This window comes from Lynx canadensis, chromosome D3 (genome assembly GCF_007474595.2).
Source record: "Lynx canadensis isolate LIC74 chromosome D3, mLynCan4.pri.v2, whole genome shotgun sequence".
Classification (NCBI taxonomy): Eukaryota; Metazoa; Chordata; class Mammalia; order Carnivora; family Felidae; genus Lynx; species Lynx canadensis.
The window spans coordinates 7363566-7381784 of record NC_044314.2 but is presented as its reverse complement, the minus strand read 5'-3'; positions in this window follow the sequence as shown (position 1 = coordinate 7381784).

Here is an 18219-nt window from a genome sequence, read left to right as displayed (position 1 = left end):
CTACAGTTCTATTCAGTTGAAACTCAAATTTGGAATAATTAGGCATTGCTACTATTAGAAAAAATTTCATATTTCTGAAAGCATCCCAGCTTAGTGGACAGAACAGGGGTTCTGCGCCCAGGGAGGCCTGCTGGTCATTATGTACACAGACGCCCGAGAGCCAAGTGCTTCACTTCCAGCCCTCAGTCTCCAGGGAGCTGGGAAGGTTGAATGGCATATTACTTATCCGTCCACTTCAGAAGAGCAGCCTCGTCCATCTGGGTTGTGTCCAGGGTCTCTGACATACACATCCAAGACCTGTTTTCCCCAAGTGAAACTCTGATGTAAATTTTGTCCTGAACTGATTTATTACTGTAGGGAGACACTACATCTTTATTATCTCTTTGGGATCCAATTGATTTGTCTGTATAATGATGACTAACTGCTTTAAAATCTTCAAGGGGTTTTTGCTGGAAATAGTGAAAGCAGAAACAAACAAACCAGCAAACAAACACCTTTCTCTGTGGACCCATTCGGGTGCCCATCTCCTCAGGCAAGTATACTGAGGTGATTACGTGGAGCTGAGAGAATTGGGCGTAATTCAAGTGTGTTACCTCGAGGGCAGATACACTCAGTTTTGAAAACCAGTTCTGATTCTCGGTGGCCGAGGAACAGCGACTCTGCTGCCTGCCATCTCGAGTGCTGGCTCCTCCTCTGTAAAGGAGAGACAGAAATGGATTAGATTGGATGTTTGTAAGGTGCCCGGCACAGCATTGGACCCATGGAAGGCAATAGAAAACATGATTATTTCTGCCAGGATGACTGAATTTTCTTATATTGTAAAATGTGCATTTCAGAGTTTTGATTAAATGTAAGTTTTTACCATGTGTCTAATGACACCTGAGCAAAACATAAAGGAAATCCAATGGCTTGCATAGCTCGTCAGCACATACGAGTTTTGGGAAGAGGTGGGAACTTACTTTGACACATTTGACGTGAGTTGTTTAAGTGAGGGAACCGATAGGCTGGATGCTAGAATCCCTTTATTCCCCCCAGTTAAAAAAAAAAAAGAATTTCTAATATTCTTATGGACTACACAATTAACTAGACTGCCTGTTGTTGAATTCATTAAACCAAGTGTAATGTAGTTTTTTAAATGTTCTCTTGACCCAGGCTTGAGGCTCAGGATAGAGGCCAGTAAGTACCTTTCTTAAACTCCCCCCAGCCAATCTCCCTTTCTGGGCCTCCACCTCCAGGCCCAATAACCCCGCTGTAATCATTCCAGGACCAGGTAGCAGGCATATAGGGACAGCCCCATGTCCCTTGGGCCCACTGAAATCATTCAAACCAGCCAGTCCTATGCTGGCTATGCTCACTGCCTCTTTTATTCCTTCCCATGGAAACCACAGTGAAGACATTTTCCCCCAGCCCCCTCTCCCTCTGCCTTGTGTCCTACCCATAATCCCTGTGTGACCCCTTCTGACATGACCTGTGCTCCCTCTCTTGGGAGAATAAACTACCTCTTTTATTAATTCCAGTTTTATCGAGGTACAGTTGACAAGTGAATATTACGTGTATTTAAGGTGTACAGCATGATGTTTATATCTACAAATATACAGCAAGATTTGTGTGTAGTCATTCTCCATTTTTTGGTACACCTGTGTTGCTACAGATTCCTAATTGGACACTTGAACCATCGTAGAGCCGTTTTCCTTTGTGGATATTTGTCTCATTGTTATTTTTTGTAGGAGACAAAGGCTGCCGTCCCCTTCTCTGCCGTCTTGCTGACATCACTCCCCAAATGACCTTTGCAATGGCAGTTACCTACTAATCTGCTGGCCACGCTGTATCTGAGTAAGAATGAGCCTATGAAAAGACCACAGTCCTTTAGAATTGATGCTAAAGGCAGTCTCACATCTTTTCAAGGCATTTTGGTAGAACAATATTTTTCTTGTGTACATAGATATTGACAGTTGAATATATAAAAGGGCATCTGCACAATGTATGGATATTCTGTCTTCTTCTGTGGGGAATCAGACCAAGCTCTAGCATTTCATTTTGTCTCTTTATTTCACAATATTGTTGTTAAAAACCATAGTTTACTTTGAAGTAAAAATGACAATTGAAAAAAAAAAACAAACACAAGGATTCTGGAGGCTCTCTGGTGTATACCCTCTGCCATTCTCTTTTTATAATAACTGTTATATCACATCAGGTCATTCCAACACCAGTGAGAAATCTGTGCTCACCTGAAATACAATGTGTATGTGAAGGGGCCTAAATGATATTTCCAGAGGAAGTATAACTTTGAGTTTTCTTTTCCGACTGAGTTTAAAATTATAATTTTGATATGACAGTAAAATGAGTTGATCTGTCTGCCTTGGATTACCAGAGAACCAATTCAGGGGATGAAAATCCTCCACATTTGGGACTGCTGACACAGTGATTTTGTATTTTCATGGCTAAAAAAGATTTTCCCCCTAATCAAAGTTAACTAGCTTTCTGACATTTCCATTTTTTTTTCTTTAAGGAATTGGAAGAGAAATATTTCCTAACACAACTATTAGTACTCCTTATGACAATTATTAGGTTTTAAATTTGATTTTTTTTTCTGATACCAGCAACTATTTTCTTCCTCAAGGTTGTTTCTTAACATCAAGTTATAATGATATGTTTATGTTACTGTATGTCCAAATTTATTTTTGAGTTTAAAATTATCCAAAGAGTTTGGATAATTGAAAGCTTTTCAGAATTTTAATGCAACTCTTATCAGAAAAGTTGCATTTTTCTGGGAATGATGTTTCATTATATCGAATGTTCTAAAGATTCTCTAATTTGCTTTGCAGTTACTTGGACTGGGTGGGTTTATAGTTAATCTACAACAGGACATCTTTAGCACAGCAGTATCTAAGACACCACAACCAATAGAAGTAACTAAGAAGGATAATGTTAACAATGGGACACTTAAGGTCAGATTGCTTGGGTTTTAATACTGGATCTAGAGCTAACTAGCTATGTGGCTTTAGCCAAGACATTGAAGAGATACTGAAAATACAGTGTCTACTTTCTACATTTATTATTTATCTAGATTGATGCAGTGTTTCATAGAAAACTTAGTATGTTCTCAATAGGGGAAAATTATGCTAACCTAATACTGCTTCAAATACTGTTTAATTATTTTCATTATGAAATTTGAAGCCTATAAAACATTTGTCACATTTTTTGTGATGTTCAGTATTTGTCTTTATTATATAAGGCATCTTATATAAGATATAGCAGAGAGATTTTTTTAACTTGTTTTATTTTTTATTTTTTTAAATTTACATCCAAATTAGTTAGCATATAGTGCAACAGTGATTTCAGGAGTAGATTCTTTAGTGCCCCTTACGCATTTAGCCCATCCCCCTCCCACACCTCCTCCAGTAACCCTCTGTTTGTTCTCCATATTTATGAGTCTCTTCTGTTTTGTCCCCCTCCCTGTTTTTGTATTATTTTTGTTTCCCTTCCCTTATGTTCATCTGTTTTGTCTCTTAAAGTCCTCATATGAGTGAAGTCATATGATTTTTGTCTTTCTCTGACTGACTGATTTCACTTAGCATAAATACCCTCCAGTTCCATCCATGTAGTTGCAAATGGCAAGATTTCATTCTTTTTGATTGCCGAGTAATACTCCATTGTATATCTCACATCTTCTTTATCCATTCATCCATCGATGGACATTTGGGCTCTTTCCATTCTTTCGCTATTGTTGATAGTGCTGCTTTAACCATTGGGGTGCATGTGTCCCTTCGAAACAGCACACCTGTATCCCATAGATAAATGCCTAGTAGTGTGATTGCTGGGTCGTAGTGTACTTCTACTTTTAGTTTTTTGGGGAACCTCCATACTGTTTTCCAGAGTGGCTGCACCAGCTTGTATACCCACCAACAATGCAAAAGAGATCCATCCTCTTTCTCCGCATCCTCGCCAACATCTGTTGCCTGAGTTGTTAGTTTCAGCCATTCTGACAGGTGTCAGGTGGTATCTCATTGTGGTTTTGATTTGTATAGAGATTTTTGTTTTTAAAGGAAAATGTCAGAGCAAGAAAACCTGGAAGTAAATTTATGCAGAATATTAACAGCTAGACATAATAATACCTTATTTAAAATAAAAGTCTATGTTTAATATAGAACAGTAACCACAGGCCACATTTGTTGATCAGACCTCTCTCCCTGTGAAGTTTACTCATGATATCATGTTATTATCCCACCATCTAAGAAGACTAAACTCTGGTACAGAGGGTGAGAGAGTTTTCCAGACTACACACAGTGTAACTGATATCAGGTTTTAAACCTAGGCTGTCTTACTCCATCTTTGACCCACCTAAGATCTAAATATCAAACATAAATCAATTCAGGAATATTTATTTATGACATGTTTTCCTTAAGGTGCTAGGATTTCCTATTATGCCTTCAGAATCTGGGGGGAAGTTGAAAAGAATTTTTTTTTTGAGAGAGCGAGAGAGAGTGAGAGAGAGAGACAGAAGGAGAGAGAGGGAGAGAGAGAGAATCCCAAGCAGGCTCCACACTCAGCACATAGCCCGATGTGAGGCTTGATCCACAACCCAGGGATCATGACCTGAGCTGAAATCAAGAGTCAGATGCTCAACCAACTGAGCCACCCAGGTACCCCCCCCCCCAAAAGAATCTTAATATATGGATTTACCCTTTAAGGTTCTTACAGACTTTAGAATCAGGCATGTATAACGTAGTTTTGCATTAAGTTAATGAAATAATACATGAATTTCCTTTATACCTTTGTGAGACATGATCTCCTCTAAGGGAATTACAGTCCAATGCATAATAATAGCATTAAAATATCTGATCATCATAGAAAGTAATGATCTACCAATATTCCTTTAAGTTGAAATAGTAAATTCAAATGGAGTAGTCTGTTACTTAAATTTGGATTGCCTGTTTGCCTCTTTAGATTTTTTTTGTTAGGTTATGAACGTAACTCTGAGAGCCATCAAAGCTAGACATTTGAATGGCTATGGAGGAACAGAAGTGCTGGTGGTTTGGGTGGGTTGGGACCAACGTTTTTGTAAAGGACCCTAAGCATCAAAGACACTAAGAATTTGAGAGGACAAGAGGGTGAAAGCCACCAAAACAGGTATTTACTTAGACTAGCAAAATTCTTTTACTTTTTCAAAGAGTTTTCTAGGGTGTCGTTTCTGGTTTAGAAATTACAGGGAGTAAAATGTTGTTTTAATGGGAGAAGCAGCTTAAAAATATAGAAATTCTCAAATGACTCCTGCTTAGTTCTTACTATAATTTTGTTATTGAGGGATTTTGTACTCTTTTCAGTTAATGTTGGTTGAAATTAATTGTTGAAATTATGCAGCCACCTAAGCCAGACTCTGTGATGTTTTCTAAGAAAAGCAAAAAGGGACTATTATCGGGGCGCCTGGGTGGCTCAGTTGGTTAAGCATCCGACTTCGGCTCAGGTCATGATCTCATGGTTTGTGGGTTCAAGCCCCACGTCAGGGTCTACGCTGACGGCTCAGAGCCTGGAGCCTGCTTCGGATTCTGTGTCCCTCTCTCTCTCCGCCCCTCCCCGGCTTGCGCTGTCTCTCTGAAAAATGAAAAAACATTAAAAAAAATTAAAAAGGAACTATTACCAAAATATTAGTCTTGCCAAATAGTGGCAGATTTTTCTCATTTTCTCTTCCCTACATCCTAGTGAGGATTAATACTGACAAATGTTACTTAAGCTCATTTTGCAGAAAACAAGTTTGGCATTAAAGAGGGCTAAAGTAAATCTTTTTGGAAAATAAATCAGTACTTTGATTATACTCCAGATTTCCTGATGGGAGCACAGTTACTCAAAAGTATTTCATATGTTATAAAGAACGAAAATTATTATTTTGAGCATTTCATTAGAGTCTCAATTTCCTGATACTATCACTTTTCTTTTAAAAATACCATATATGAGAAGAACAGCGTGATTTCAACGATTTATCAAGGTCTTTGTTCCAAAGATAGTCAAATGCTTTTTTTTTTTTTTTGTCAAGTAAATATTTCATGACACAGTTAAAAATAACTGTTGTAAAATACTGACTAATCCAGGGTTTGGGATGCAAATTACACGCGATGCCATAACCGATGGGGTGGCTCTCCAGTGGTACTTTCACGGGATTTTTCATTTCCATCTATCAGATGCCATTCCGTGTGTGGTTTCCTTATAACAGCCGTTCCTCTGCAGCTATGACAGAACACAGTGTCAGGCTCAACTGATGATCTCCAGGTCCCTGTGGACCACGCGGGTGCACAGACAGGAAAGACATACATTTTTGTGTCAGGGGGTAATGAGCATCTTTCTCTCCACCTGCAATTTTCACCGCAGTTCTTTGTTTGCCCGTTGATCCCAAACAATTCTTTCCACATGACATTCACACTCTCTCAAAGGGTTCTTTATTCCCCTGCACCTTGCAGCCCAGGACGACTATGAAAATTTGAAATGAACATGAAAATAGAATTCCGGCTTGGTGACATAGAGAAATAATGATGAAGGTAAATGATGAGCCCAGTTTTGATGTATTATTTAGAAACCTTGCATTGCTTCCATGAAGCCGTTCCCCTGAGCACCGACAAGGCGTGACAGTGGGAAATGCCGTGATGGGCAGATGGAGGGAAATCATGTTAAATATGCTTTTGTTTTGTGTTTCATACGCCTTTGTGTACTTTCCCAGGGGTCAAGAAAGAAAAAAAAAAAACTTGCTCACCAGCATGACTTATAATCATTACACCGCTCCAGATAATTGTACCTTGTTGGTAATCAGTCATTAATTATTTGTCTATTTGTCAGGAATCATTTGCTACATGCTTGTTCCTTTGCCGCCTTTGTGTGAATGGTGCTTTATTTCATTAATAATGCTCTTCTGTACCGTAAGACAAGAGAATTTGAAACGAGGATGTATGTTTATATAGCAGGCAGGCCTGGCTTTCTCTGCTAAGGTAACAAAGAATGGGAGGGGATATTTTAAAGCAAGAAGCCAATTTTGCCTATGCAGTACCGGAAAGATGAAAATGCATTCATTTTGCCTGTAGGAATCCCAGGTGATTCTGCAGTATAATTAAGATGTGATTGTGCCTGGATAGCCGTATCATTTATGTAGAGCATGTACAAATGTATATTTTTAATTAAACAATGGAAGCAGGTTATTCCTAGGTGAAACCCTTCCAGTTGTATTATCTACACTCCTTGTTTTGCACCACGCTCCCTCTCCTTCATAAAAAAAGTTAGTCAGTGGCTCATTTTCTCAAAAATTTGCTCTGGGAAGTTGAGGATTTGAGCTCCTTGAGTTTTAGCAGTTAAAGGTTCAAGTGCCCCCCATTCTACTAGTGCCCATGCAGGAAGTGAAAGGGTGAGTGGTCTGTGTTTAGAATGTGAGGTCTGTAAATAAGGCCCAAGACTATCTTGAGCGGGGCTCCACGGCCCTGCTTTGCTTGAGGTGTGGTGCAAGAGGCAGTCCTCAAAGTGACGGCTTACCAGGTTTTGGCAAGCAGGGTTACATTTAACACCAAATAATAAAACTAGGTGATAAAAGTGGAGATATTAGAGAAGACAGCACTTGGGGAATGATGGGAGAGCAATCCAGATAAGATAAGACTCTCAGTAAAGGTTAACCTGACCGATTGATGAAGAAAAATTAGGACGAGAATAACCGTAAGACAGCGCAATTGTAGGACTGTGCTGAAATTGAGTGTTTAGTATGAGACATAAATTGGGAGGAAAGAAAGTTCTTCATAGAGGCTCTGATAGGATGCATCTTTTGGAATATTCTAATAACACTATAAAAAGATAACCCTTTTATGACGCATCAAACCAGAGACTGAGAGATAATCTATACTTACCGCTAATGATCTGATTTCCTCAGTGATCCTGAGATTCTGTGTAACGGTGACATGTACAAGGACAATACGAAGTGTACTGGCATTTTGTGTTTTGCAGAGGAGATTGTAAATAAAAGGGACAAGAGCTTCTGTCCATATCTGTCCCCATCATGTTCCCACCCAATGATAAAATCTGGAAGTGCTCATACAAGGAGCCATGAAATAGACTCCTGGTCCTGGAGAACTCTGGGGGATGCTATTCAGGGGACCCTGTCAGGGAGTGTACCTTCTGATGGTCAGGTTCGGATTAGCCAGGGGAGATTTATCACTGGAACTCATCCTTGTAAGCTTCCAGAAAGGCTCTGCAAGTTTGCTACAGAGAAGGCCTCCAGGGCCTTTACCGTTGGGCCATAGACTGCTGGGGATTGCACAACTTATTCCCTGGCATGAGCAGGTATTATTCCCAGACTCCTACGTTCCTTCCCTAAAAGCCTGCCATCAACAGAATAGTCAATGTGATAAAACAGGCTCAGATGCAAACTTTAAGGTAGAAGCTCTTTAAGTTCTTGAGGGCTTCATGGTTGCACACAGCTTATTCATATGTTTTAGGTATTATTTCTAAAATAATTATGTAATCTAAAAATAATATTAGTGGTTTGGAGACTATGGATTTCCATGCTTGGGGGAAGATATAATAACATATCTATGTATGTTTAGAAGCTGCAAAATTTAATTTTATTTATTTCTCTAGGTTTTGAGGCATAAACCTTGTGATCATATTTTTTTTTCCTTTTTTAAAAAAATTTAAATTTGTTTACTTAAATTGAAGCTAATTAACTAACATACAGTGTAGTATTGGTTTCAGGAATAGAACCTAGTGATTCATCACTTCCATATAACATCCAGTACTCATCCCAACAAGTGCCCTCCTTATAATGCCCATCACCCATTTAGCCCATCCCACCACCCGATACCCCTCCAGCAACCCTCAGTTTGTTCTCTGTATTTAAGAGTCTCTATGGTTTTCCTCCCTCTCTGTTTTGATTTTATTTTTCCTTCCCTTCCCCTGTGTTCATCTGTTTTGTTTCTTCAATTCCACATATGAGTGAAATCATACATTTGTCTTTCTCTGATTTATTTTGCTTAGCATAATATACTCTAGTTCCATCCATGTTGTTGCAAATGGCAAGATTTCATTCTTTTTGATCGCCTAATAGTATTCCCGTGTGTGTGTGTGTGTGTGTGTGTGTGTGTGTATCCCACATTTTCTTTATCCATTCATCATTAGATGGACGTTTGGGCTCTTTGCATTGTTGATAGCATTGTTGTAAACATTGGGGTGAAGGGCATCATCCTGTTTCCCCCCTTGGTGGATTGCATTAATTATATATGAGTGCCTACCAAGTACCGCGGGTCCAGGGGCTCAGGAACACAGATGAAAGTAACAGACCAAGCCCTCATGCAGCCTGCATTCTAGTGGGAGAGAGAAATAATCAGAAAGCAAGTAAGTACATAATATAAAATTAGACAATAGTCAGTGCTAGGAGGAAAAACCCAGGTACCGTGAGTGATGTGGATAGGAAAAGTATTACATTTGCTGCTTTATTCAGGGAAGTCCTCTGATGATGCGACATTTGCACAGGGAACTAGTGGGAGGGAAGAAGTAAGTCTTGCCAAGATCTGGGGAAGGAATTTTCTCAGAAGATTAGCTGTATGTGGTTTACCCTAAAAGATCAGGACTGTACCTTATCTAGAATGTTCTTTAATACTTTCTCACGAGTCTCTATTTTGTGGTTTTATTAGTCATTGTGGGGACATCTATTGTTAGCTTATGTTATGTTGATAATAAACTCCTTCTGTTGCAGCGTGCAGATTTCTCTCCAGTTTTCTTTCTGGGAAAATGATTCACAAGGGGAGGTAGAAGGAGAAGTGGGCACTATGGGAAGGGAATGTGTACAGGTGAAGAATGCATGTGCTCACATCCCAAAGCTCTAATTCATTTCCAAGTCTGAATGAATTAATTGCAAAGCCAGGTATGGATTGATGATTTGTTTTGCAGAGGGGGCGGTGGGTTAAAAAGGCCAAGAAACAATGTTATAGCCCCGCCTCAGACAGATCGTTATTCTTTTAGTCTGATTTCATAAAGAGATCCTAAACCAATGAGTGCTCCCTTGGAAGGTTGTAGTGTCGTTGGAAATGTTAGTATTTTATTGCAATTGTGTAAATTCTTTAAGAGAAAGTTCCTCCATAGCAGCCAACACAGTCTGGCTCAGTGCTGAATTACCTGGAGAAAAATCGATATGGTTTCATGGTACTCAAGAGGGAACCCACATCTTCAGAAAAAGAGAATCACAGTGGCCTGCCTTACTTGGGAGTTCATTCTAGAAGGCTGTTGCTGGAATCTGCTTAAAGCTTGAGGAAAATAGTCCAGCTCTTACATAACTGGAAGATGAATCCAGAAAAAGGGAGTATTTTATGTGTAATCCATGCATACAAAACACTCAAGGTCTGGAGGAACTGTGAAGAAGTCTATGATACGAGATCTTTTTATCTTTAACCTAAGTATTGCTTGGTTATTCGGTACTTGTGATGATGTAAGGATTTCAAAGAGTCACGCTGATGTCAAAGTTGAGGAACTTCTCATACTTCTGTTATCAGAAAGTTAAAATTGTACGTCTGTTAGCCACTGTACTTCTGTCCATTGCACATAATCACTAAAATTAAAAATGAACACCTCATGAAAATAGTTGAACGTAGTACGTTTGAAATTTAAGGCAGTCACTTACTCAAACGGATTACTGTCCCTGGTTACAGCCTATGGGAATTCACAGGTGCTAAATTAGCTTCAGAAGGACCCCCCACCCCCCATTGTTTCTTAATGGAAAACTAGAAGATATGGAGGCTTGCACATGGAGAATAAACACGCATCAAATGCAAGAGATGCTGAGCACAGTCTAAGCGTGTGTCTCCAGTTTTCCAAGCATGCGCAGCTCTGTGCCAGTTGAACTGTCTGATGTGGTTTGCCATTTCATTTCAAAATAATAATGCAACGGCTTCAACATTTTAGCTTTAACCTTCTCCGTAACTAGAGGAACTATTCAAATGCTTTTGATGTGATAGGAGAGTGATTCTGTCTTTTGAGAATGACAATCAGTGCCTTTGTGATTTCACAGTATAAACTATTTGAAAGCGAGAAATGGGGAGGTGAGTAGCCTGTGATGATATTGAATCGCTTGGGTATGTTTCTGAACAGTCAGGAACAGAGAGGAAATACAAAGCCAGACTAGAAAGAGTTCTTTTTACCCCCAGAGATTTTTAGAGTTTCTTGGTGCATATGGATCTTAGAAAAAAATTATTTGGATTTGTTTTATTCTTTTGACCTTGACAGTATAGAATGAAGGACAGTTTTATAGCCCTTATATAGCAGAGTTAGGGCATTAAATGTTCATGTCCACACATTGCTTACAGATACCAAATTCTATGGGTTATTTGTAGACCAGTGGCTCAATAAAATTCTTGGTAAGCATTTCCATTCTGTTGTAATTTTGTAAAGCCAAAATATCTGACCTGAAATCACAAAACAAATTCATTTTGTCAATAGAGCTGTGGGAAGCAAAATAGGGTGATTTCAGTCCCATTGTTTTAAAGACTTCTTTCAGCCTCTGCCTATATTCTTACACTTGAAGGAGAGCTACAAACCCATTGCCTTCTCAGTATTAAAAAGTGACAGTCATTCAAGAATACCATCCTTCATGAGCTACACATCCAAGAACACGATGAGTGAATGAATCAATGAATGAATGAATGAATGAATCAATGAATGCATGCATGCATGAACCAACTCATCTGTGTAACGGTTTTGGGGGGGGGAGGGTTGTGACAGTAATGATCATGAGTTACCATTGATGACCTTGCTCCTGATGACCCCTAGATTTAAAAATCCCTTTCCTGGGGGCGCTTGGGCGGCTCTGTCAGTTAAGCCTCTGACTTTGGCTCAGGTTATGATCTCATGGTTTGTGAGTTTGTGCCCCTTGTCGGGCTCTGTGCTGACAGCTCAGAGCCTGGAGCCTGCTTCAGATTCTGTGTCTCCCTCTCCCTCTGCCCCTCCCCCCTCACGCTCTGCCTACCCCCCCCCAAATAAATAAACATTAAAAAAAATCCCTCTCCTTAAAAAGTTAAAGCCCTTTGGGATCACTAATTAATCTTATATGAATTGTTTCTTCTGCTGATTGGTACCCTTCTTCTGTTGTTATTGTCATCAATCACTCTGACCTGTCATTACCTTACATCTGATTGTTCTTATGGAGAGATACTCCTCTTGGTCTGCCTTAGGAGAAACAACTCAATCACAACTGCTGCCCTCAAACAGACAGGAAACATTTGTATGTGATGGGGTAGGCCACCACCTCTGCTTCTCATTTGTAACAGCCTGAGGTTTCTCCAGGAAAAAGAGTGTCCGTAGCAAGTAAGCCATGGGTTGAATTCAAATTTAAGACTTCCATCTTTCTAAAGTTTGTTCAGTTTATTAAGTGTCTTGCCTCCTGCTGTATAAGATATAGATGAAGAGATCATGGTTTTCCTGGGGGTTTGAAACTCAGGTTAAACAGACATCAGAAGGGAATTCTCAAATGAATTTTCAGTAAGTGCATTGACAGTCTCAGAAATTTCAACTCTAGCAAATACAGCGTTCTTTTCAATTAATGTCAAAACATCAACTACCTTGCAGGTCTGTTAAACTAATATGGTATCTAAATGTTCTGTGATTTTCAGCATGGCCCTGTTGGAGGCAAGGTTTAATTGTAGCCAGCTTCTTTGAATAGCCATTGGATAATTTCAGAAATATTTTTTACCTTTCTACTTGCCCTAAGGTTATTCTGATATGAAACCTTGTCTCCTTGGTTTGCAATATGCTGTGACTGCATCCAAAGTTGACTCAGTAAGTGGTTTAGAAAATCTTTCCTGAGGAAAATGTAGGTTTTCATTCATGTAGTTAGGAGTCTGATGGCAAAATCTACATATGTATGCTTTGTGGGAAAAACAGCTGGAAATTGTTTCTTTCTGATTGTGTCTGATGTGCTTGTTAGGATAGGAGAGCTTACATAATTTGTAGAGCATATAGTCCTATCAGTGGTAACCTGTGGTTGGGGAGACGACTCTAGGAAGTAGTTGCTCATTGTGTGTTTTCAGTAATTGCATGCTATCAGCTTTATGGGCTTGCAGAGTTTCAGAGTGCCTGGTACATAGAGGATGAATAACAGTGGCATTGAATTGATGAAAACATGGAAGAATGAATGAATGAATGAATGGGTGAAACTTCATAGCCCTGTAGCTCACAGGATTTGTAAACTGCCTACTCTTTCCAAATGAAGGCTTTGGGATGATGGGATGTCTGAGAATATCTTAGACGGAAACATAAGAAATAATACCATTTAGCTACATGTGCAGATATGGTAGTAATCCCCAAAGAGGGATTTTTTTTAAAGGATCATAAATACAATTAAATAGAAATGTACCCTTATACAATACAGTCAAGAATCACTTTACATTTCTGTTTTGTACAGGTTAATTTGAATTTGGATCAGTCAGTGAAGTTGAAAGTTATATTGCTGCGTTTGAGAGAAGGCGAGAATGTCTCTCTGAAGGATGGCCCCAGCTGATACCTTTTGGATCCTCTGTCACATTCCCCTTGGGGCCGTGCTTCTGTTGGCTGCTCCCAGTCTGTGAGGCAGTGTGGCGGGAATACTAAGCGTCTCATTCTGAAGAGGCAGGGCTCATCCTGAGGGTGACTTTCACTTGAGGACTTGACTGAACATTTCTTGAATTGTCCTGCAGTCCAAAATTCCTTTTTTTTTTTTTTTTTTTATATTGTCAAGTTAGCTCACATACAGTGTAGTCTTGGCTTCAGGAGTAGATTCCCATGATTCATCACTTACATACAACAACATCCAGTACTCATCCCAACAAGTGCCCTCCTCAATGTCCATCACCCACTTTTCTCACCCCCGAAACCCAACACTCCTTTTATTCTGTGCTTCCTCATTCGCTCTCTCTTTATGCAAGTGTGAGACTTGCACTGTGATCTGAATTATTTCCTTGCTTGCTCCTCTCTCCTCCTTCAGTGTGTTTCTTGTGTATCTCATCTCATCTTGGAGGCTGATTCTTGGCAAAGTAAAACCAATGGTACCAAGAATGATCCAAAAACTTGGCAAGAAGACAGAGATTTTGGACTGATTCACCACACGGTGGTGAAGAACACAATACGCTGAGCGGTGTGTGGGGCCTGGGTTATCCCTGGAACTAGGAAGTAGTCGCGTTGCAGTGCTCCATGACTCATGAACTTGAGAGACATGGGGAGGGTGGGGGGAGTGACCATGCGGAATCAGTTGGTTGAGGCCAACCTGGACAGATATATCCTGATGAGGGATAGTGAAGAATCAAAGGCTGTTAACTAGCAGTAAAGACTTGTTACTTTGTGAGGGCCAGGGAGCACTCTGCGGTGGCTTACAAGGAAGCCATGTCTCCTGTAGTGGAAAAACAGATGACTCAATACTTTTATGGTTAGAGTCCTGAGCTTCAGAAATGTTTGAATGCTCAGCCATTATAGGTCTGTAATGCTAGGGTCATGTACAGGATTGGGAGAATGGGAGGCCTTGAAATATGGGTGGGGTTATCTGGCTGAATGTCTCTGAAGATTTTGGTACTGTAGTTAGGGGGCCCGTCTGTCCCTGTCAAGATGTGCTTGAAGATGCTGCAGAAGGTTTTCCCCTGCAAGGAAACAGATACCTGTCAGGAGCTATCCCTGCCTCTTCTCCTAGGTGCCTGTACTGACCATGCTTCTAGCTTCTGTAAACTTGATGCTTGAATATCTGTTCTATATGCATATGCTGGTTACGCCTTATAATGGACAACCTGTTAATACACCTGAGTCACCTTGCCTTGGCCTCCTGCCTCCCTCATCTCCCTCCCTACCCTTAGGAAAAGTCCTTTTCTGATACAAACCAACTAATCCAGAGTCTACACTCACACTCAAGGCCATTGTCTATCTGCCCTGATCACTCCAGGCCCAGGTACAGGACAACTAGGGACAACCTCATGCCCCAGATACCACTGAAATTACTCAAACCAGCCACTAAGCTTACTTACCATGTTTAGCCTGTTCTTTCCTGTAGAAATCACAGTGAAACCTCTGGCCTCCCGTTCCCCATCTCCCTCTGCCTCCTGACAAATCACAGGGCTTCCCCGTGTGGCCCTTCTGTGGCATGACATGCCCTCTCCTCTTGGGAACTGTGAGTATTAAACTATCTTTTCAATGGCCATCATTTCCTGATCGTTGGCCTTCCTGTACCTCAGATTTCCTATTAATACACTATATTTTAAGTCAGTGCCAGGCCAGTAGCAAAGGTAGATCCCAACATGACCTAGCTAGAGACATATCAGGCCTGATAAGGGAGGAAGGAGACTTTATCCTGAAGACGCTGTAAGAATTAGCTTAGTTGGTGTGAGTTGGCCGAAGCTGGGGTCGCGTGCCTCGGGTTGGATTTTGAAGTTGTTTGATCAAAGGGTTTGGAATGTAAAATTGGACGAGCAAGAATTCAGTAGCTTATGGGCACTTTCTCAGGCCTTGGAGTTTAACATTCTGGCAAGGAACCCAGGCAATGGGAGTTTTTGTTGCTGGAGTATCTCTGAGAATTCTGGAAAAAAGGGATGGTCTGTCCTCAATGAAGGGTAAATGCTTGAGTTACTCTGGAAGGTGGGAGAGGAAGAAATAAAGAGGCCGAGGGGAAGTAGATAGCATTTATGGATATTTCAGGTAAGGCCAGAAGACCTCGAGAAGGCCCAGAGGACACAACATTCACCAAGGGTATTAATCACTCACTGGCACTTGGGGCACCAACATCACTAAGAAGCTTGGTGGAGGCCCTCTCTGTTGGCGAGGGCTGGCAGGAGCAGTGGCCATAGTAATGGGTCAATATCACCCTTCAGGATGATGGAGTAAACAGAAGCCCGGTGCTGAATCTGTTTGATGAGATTTACTTTGCAAACGGTGTGCTATTATGACCTGTGGACCAGATGGAGTATTTCTAGAACTCTTAGAGGCTGAAGAATCTCTGGCTTATAACCTGATAATGGCGCAAATTGATTACCACTCCCCGATGCCTCTTGTCTGGACACCCCAGACTTTGAATGTGTCCTTAATAGCCTCTTGACTAAAGATGGTTCAGATGTGAGACACATAAAAGAGGCTGAACTTGTAAATATCTCAATAAATCTAGCTATATTCTTGCTGAAAATGCCCAATAGCCACTGGGGGAAAAAAAGGAATCTATTGAAGGACTATAGCCCATTATATCCATGTGACTGCAGCAAGGGCTTATTATTCTCATACTAGCCCTTGTAATACTCCTGTCTGTCGCAAAGACACATCGGTGTGGATACCACTTTGCACAAGATTTAAGGGCTATGAGGGAGATTTTACTTCTCTACTTCTCTGTTATCTCTAACATTATCCTATTCTCAATCCCTGAGACTGCTGCATACTTTACAGCTATGGAACTATGCTCAGCATTCTTTAGTATATCCTTTCTCCTGGACTCCCAGTACCTCTTGGCATTCACCTGGGAAAATCAGCAATGCACATAGAACGTTGTGCCCAAGAGTTCATGGAAGCATCCTCTTACTTCCTGAAAATACAAAACTATACCTGACCTGTTAGAGACATCCAGTTTCCCGAGGACTCCACTTTTATACAATATATGATCTTCTGCTTGTTCTCAAGATCGAGAGTTTTGCAGAATTGATTTCTTCCACTTGCTGACATTATCAGTGTACAGGGACACAGAGTCTCTAAGGATAAACTCCCAATTTTACCAGAAGCCAAGTGCATTTTCTTGGCCATGGCATAAACTAAAAATTAAGTCTCTTTCCTCTTAGATGGGAACCTGTTCCTGACTTTCGTGGCCAATTAACAAAAGACAGCTTAGAGGATTTCTTGGTCCCAAAGGATATTGGAGACATTGGATTCCTAACTTTTTTTGGACCAGCTGTTCTTTCCTATAAGCTAATGAAAACTGACACTCCTGAGCCCTTGTATTACACCGACTCCCTGAAGAATGGCTTTTACAACTTAAAGGATTCTCCAATAATCATAAATCTATTTGTACATTGACACAAGTTATGCGGATTCTAACTTAACAAGAATATGGACATCAGAGACCAATTGGTGACTAAATCTTCACATTTGTTTCATTACAAAAACCTACCCTCCTTGTTTGCACACAGTGGCAGCAGTTCAAGGTCAACAGAGGGCCCTGCTGACGTAGTCTTAAGATCTCCACTTAACCCCATGATCCCTCACACCATTCAGACCGTCCTTTTGACTGAACGCACAGGACATTTTTCTGTTTCTAGAATGACTTCTTTTGAAATCCTTTAGCTTTTACCTGCACACATTTCTATCCATTGCTGAAACATCCTAAAACCTGTCCTTCTCCTCCCAGAGGAGAGAGAATCTCATGACTGCTGTGAACTTATTTGGGAGCTTTTCTTGGCTTCCTCTGGCCTTCTTGAAACCCCTTTAGACATCCTAGATTGTGAATTATGTATGGATGAATCCTGTTTGAGAACCGAACAGGAAAGCTATCAAGCTGGATATAAAATCAGAACCCACTAAGGCTTGTTCAAATCCAACCCTCTCTGAGACGTGAAATATGCACAAGTTGCCACAAGTGTAGCCCTTACTAAGGCCTGCCAGTTAGCTGAGGTAAACGAGCAAATGTCTATACAGAAATGGTTTTGGAGTGGTTCAAGATTTGGGTCTGCTTTGGAAGAAACACCACTTCTTAATTGCAGCTGATGTACTCCCATTAAACAAGGCAACCACATAAAAGCAGTTTTGAGAAACAAAGGTTCATCTTTTAGCAGATGAATATACTAAACAAGCTATGTTAACACATCCAGGACACCCAACAAGTCCAGAATTCAAAGCCAAAATGAATGTCTGACTATTGGCATCGAGTCTTGAGTTGATTCCAGAATCAAGTACCTGATTCTGAAATAACACATTGGAAAGGATCAGATTGCTTGCTTCACCCAGATGGCATCTGGTGGCACCGAGATGGTGATTTGGTCTGCGTTGAGAGGCTGAAATAGAGTGTCTGAAAGAACCAAGCCCTACCGTCCATGGAAAGGAAAGTACAAAAAATGTCCTAAATAAGTATTCACGGGGAAACCTTAGGGAGATTTCAGAGCACATCTTTGCTGCACCTTCTAGCTGTGAAGTCCCAAACCCTTTGAAAACTGTAAAGGTGGGGCAAGGACACGAGCGCAGACTTTTAGGTCATTTAGAACATGTGCAAATGGATTTCAT